Genomic DNA, 5,000 nt, shown 5'->3' with positions numbered 1-5,000 from the left:
ACACTCCCCCACAACGTGAGCAGCAGTTTCTACCTTGGTTCGACATCCTCTGCACTGTACGTCCTGCCCTTCCACCGCACGAGCCAGGACTGCACGGACTCCGACAGTATTGGATCTTAGCTGGAGAGCGTCGATGAACCTGCTCTCAGACAGCAACGTATCGTCAAGAAGAAACGAGTTCGAAACCGGAGACCGCTTGAAATATAGCGCCCCCTTACCTTGAGAGCCCAGCGTACTCCATTGATCAGCCACCATCTCCCTCTCCCTCTGCGACACTCTCTCTAGTTTTTCTAAGGACAACACACCAGGGATGCCCTTACTGCGAGCAAATCCTCTAATCTTATCTGGCAGGCCTACCACCTCTGCCAAATAACGAATTACATGATCAGGATTGTTAACTAACTTCATCCAGTTCTTAACTACTGAGAACTGAACAATTCTTTCTAGATTAGGAATGGCCAGACCCCCATCCTTACGCCGGGCATACAGTAGGCAGTCGGTAACCGACGAAGGCAAATGGAGGACTGCCTTAACGAAATTCCTAATCTCCTGATCTAGTCTCCTGAGACTTGTGACTCCCACCTCAGCCACAGTCCACTGATAGAGGAATCTAGGCACCAGGTAACGTGACATTAAGATGATTTTCTGCCTGGGCTTCAATCGTAAACGAGAGAGTCTCCGCAGAAGGAGAGCGAGATAGTCGCTATCGTAATGAGTAAATCTCCCCTTTGAGATTGTAAACATGCACCCCAGATATCGAAATGCCTCGTCAACTTCGACCTTGCACACCTGCTCCTCCCCCACTCGTACTCTTGGATCTTTAGAGTACCATGCTTTAGCGGTCGGGATAATCTGTATCGACCGGCACTTCGATATCGAGAGTGACATGTCAAGCTCCGACAGATATCGATGAACCACCCCTAGCGCTGACTGCAGGTGTTCGGCAGTATCAAACGCCAGGAGTAGGTCATCGGCATAAGCCAGAACGCCAACCTCAAATTCGCCTATTCGGAACCCCCCAGGGCAACCCTCCAGTCTCCGCAGCAGTTCATCTAGGACCAGATTAAATAATAGTGGACTAAGCGGATCTCCTTGCTTAACTCCACGCTTGATCTCAAGTGAGACATTATGGCCCTCTATCTGGGTAAGATTACCACTATAAAGTTCCCTAACCAGTTCGAGAAAATTCTCGGGAACGCCACGACTGCTGAGAGCCCGGAGGATTGCCCCGTGTGGCACCGTATCAAATGCTTTGCGAATATCCAGGATGCACAAAGCTATTCCTTTCCGCTTACCCTGCCGAATCAACTCACTCGCAAGGAAGCAATTGGACGATGTACTGTGCCCTCTGACAAAGCCCTTCTGAGAGCGATGGAGTGCAACAGTATCCTGCAGACGTTCTGCTAGAATGCCCGTGAACAGACGCATCAAGAGCGAGCCGATTGTGATCGGTCGCCAGTTCTCTGCCTTGGAGAGCTCTCTTTCTTGCTTGGGAATTAAGACAGTTCTATGCAGCTTCCATGCTGAAGGTATTTTGCCTGACTTAAGGATGACGTTGAACAATCGCCAGGCCAATCTCAAGCGCTCCTCCCCCTTGAGATCTTCTTTCTTAACACTGTCTAATCCCGCCGCCGTATCGTTTGCAATACGAGCAAACCTCACTTTGAGCTCAGTGAAACCAATAGGCTCACAGAGCCTATTCTCTCCATTCGAAGCGACCGCAGAGAAATCAATGCCGCATTTACCAGCGACCGACCACAACCGCTCGTACAAATCTTGTATGCTTCTAGAAGTGGGTGTCTCATCAGTAAGATGACCAGACACCCTACCTTCGATTACCCGATCGACCAGGCGCTTGGGATCTGTGTTGAAGAGACGCACAGTATCCGCATATTCCTGCACCTTTTTGTTTCTGCCACCGGCAGATGACTTCTTCTGAGGCTGTGGCTTCGAGATTTTAGTCCACTGCCTACACAGATGAACGATCCTGTTGCTCCATTCGTCCAACTGCTTCCCCGCGAGATCGTTGTCCCGCGAGCACAAGAACACATCCATCTCCCCCTCCAGATCTCTCGCCTGGTCCCCAAGGGTGTTGAGGTCCACAGCTCTGTTTTCTACCGTGGGAGCAATCATACGTTGCTTCACCAGAGTTTCATCGTCTGACTCAAGAGAATTCAATTCTTCTCTTGGAATTATAATTGTGCCGTTACAGCCCAGATAAGGATCACACTGGACTGACGCATCAACATTGCCTCCACCCTTGGACGCTAGGCAAGAGAGAGCCTCCCTCAGCTCTTTTATCTCTTCACAGGAGACCTCAAGCTGGTTGCGTACTCGCTGTAATTCCAACTCCCCGAGAGCCAGCTCCGCCTCCAGTCTCTCTACCTCCTCCCTGAGACTAGAGGCAGAGGAGTCTCCCGCGGAGCCAGACAGCAGTCTATCCTTCAGAGCATCGTCTTCAAGGGCAAGAAATTGCTGCCACTTGTTATTCTCGGAGACCAGTCTCTCCTTCTCCCTCTGCAGATCAGCGACCTGCTTCTCTACTTTAGAACAATGCTCTTGAAGCCTAAGGATTTCGGCTTCTTGCTCCTCCAGCATGACTTGTTTAGATTGAGACTCACTGCGAGCTCTTTTCAGTTCGTGAGAGAGTTGCTGAGGGTTGCCCTCTCCGCCCAGCGACCTAGCTTCGGCATTATTGTTGATATTGATGTAGTCATCCAACAGAGCACTCAAAGAGGCCTCTTTTAATGCGTCGGTATCAACCTTGGGGTCCAGGCGAGAGATCTCCTCACCTAGCCGGACACGACAGCCGCCGACCTCACCAGCCAAACGAGACGACACTTCTAATCTGCCAACATTCTGCTGGCCCCTTCCCCTCTGGCTTTCTACTCTGGCCTCAGGCGGGATGAGACCCTTCAAGAAAAGCTTTCTTTTCTTGAATCTTATTTCATCCAGAGATTTCCCCTTCAGAGCATTGGCAGCAATAAGGTTTACATTAGGATCTCCTTTGTGTTTGCGACAGATCTTGATGAGACTGTCCTCTTCTTCTACCGTCCAGAAGTTCGCCAAGCCCTCCTCCCCCGAACGCTTTTGATCCCAAGCCGCAGGATGTTTGTTCCTCATATGTTGGCCGAGACCAATCTTTGAGGCAAAGGCTTTAGTACACAGATCGCACTTGAAAGCTAATGCGTCTGTTGATTTACCTGGGCACTTAGGAACATGGCAAGTAATAGCGTTGAAGCGGGAGAAGGACTTGCCGCACTTCAGGCACTCATAATCCACATAGTGGTTCTTGAGATGCTTTCTGAAATTACTTTCAGAAGCAAAGCACAATCCTGGATGTTTAGGACACTCCAATGTCCCAAAAGGGAATCCCAATCTGAATTCTGGTACATCGTCACTTCCAGAGGGGCCGGGCCCAGCAGACTCAGCAGACCCTGCAGACCCAGCAGACACAGCCGACACTGCAGACACAGCAGACCCAGCCGACACAGCAGACATTGCAGACACAGCAGACACAGCAGACACAGCGGATACAGCCGACACAGCAGACACCTCACCTTCTGCTTGGAAGACCTCCTCCTCGTCTTCCAGCTCCACATCCTCAACAGAGACACCGTCCAGATCGTCCGACACTTCACCTCCTCCGGTCAGGCTATCCTCATCCACACAGTCCATGTCTAAAGTTGATTCTAAGCGAGACTCCGACCATCCTCTTCTTGCCAGAGACTTCGCCGCTTCTTCTTCTTGTGACCGTCCTGCAGCTGGCACAGACTTGATACGGCTGCCAACTCGTCGCCCACTGGTAGCCATCACACGTTAAAAACTGAGACACCACTGCACAGTCACACCACAGTTTGTAAACCGCCCAACCGGACTACGGACAGACAGACAGTTAAGACAAGCCCCCCACCCGGTTAAGACCCCTTTCCCTCCTAAAGACGGAGGTCAAGGCCGGGTGAGGCGCACCTGGCCTCGATGCACACCACCCACTGGATGAATCGCTTCTCGCACCGCAATGCGCCAATCAAAGAGAGACGACCGCACGCACCACCCACTCGGTGAGGCGGCTGGACAACTAGATGGACGTCGACTACGTAGAGCCCGTTAGCCGAGCCTCAGGACTTAAGAGAGTCATAGTTACTCCCGCCGTTTACCCGCGCTTGCTTGAATTTCTTCACGTTGACATTCAGAGCACTGGGCAGAAATCACATTGCGTCAACACCCGTTAGGGCCATCGCAATGCTTTGTTTTAATTAGACAGTCGGATTCCCCCGGTCCGTGCCAGTTCTGAGTTGATCGTTGAATGGCAGCCGACAAGACACCGAGCCGTAGCCCGGCGCTCCCAGCAAGGAAGATCCGTGGGAGGCCAAGGCACGGGACCGAACTCGGTTAAGGAACAAGGTGTAACCCTTGACCGTCACCTCGCCCAGGCCCGGCACGTCAGCGAACAACCCACTTCCCGACCAAGCCCGACTAGCCCCGATCCTCAGAGCCAATCCTTATCCCGAAGTTACGGATCGGATTTGCCGACTTCCCTTACCTACATTAATCTATCGACTAGAGGCTCTTCACCTTGGAGACCTGCTGCGGATATGGGTACGATCGGGCGCGACACCTCCACGTGTCCCTCTCTCGGATTTTCAAGGTCCATCGGGACTCTCTGGACACCGCTGCAACTGCGGTGCTCTTCGCGTTCTATTCCCTATCTCCATGCGAAATGCTTCCAGGGAACGTGAACGCTGAAACAGAAAAGAAAACTCTTCCCAGAGCTCCCGACGGCGTCTCCGAGTCCTGTTAGGTTACCCTGACGAACCTGTGAGGGTCCGTAGAATACGGTTCCGCTGCCCGGTTCTGGAATAGGAACCAGATTCCCTTTCGCCCAAAGGATGGGTATTGCATTGGGAAATCCGTGAAGGCTAAGCCAGATAGCACTTGAGCCGTACTAGTGCCGTATTTCTGGACGAGGGTCCCAATTAACCCCTTCACACAACAGTTCA

General features: G+C 52.0%; 1 pseudogene; it reads right to left on the bottom strand.

Moving 5' to 3' along the window:
* LOC145676779 (large subunit ribosomal RNA) overlaps nt 1–5,000 on the bottom strand; it is an 8,900-nt pseudogene that overhangs the window by 2,009 nt on the left and 1,891 nt on the right.

This window comes from Thermobia domestica, unplaced genomic scaffold (assembly GCF_964235325.1).
Source record: "Thermobia domestica unplaced genomic scaffold, izTheDome1.hap1.1 HAP1_SCAFFOLD_367, whole genome shotgun sequence".
Lineage (NCBI taxonomy): Eukaryota > Metazoa > Arthropoda > Insecta > Zygentoma > Lepismatidae > Thermobia > Thermobia domestica.
Note: the sequence above shows the minus strand (reverse complement) of the source record. Positions and strands in the feature narration are given on the sequence as shown.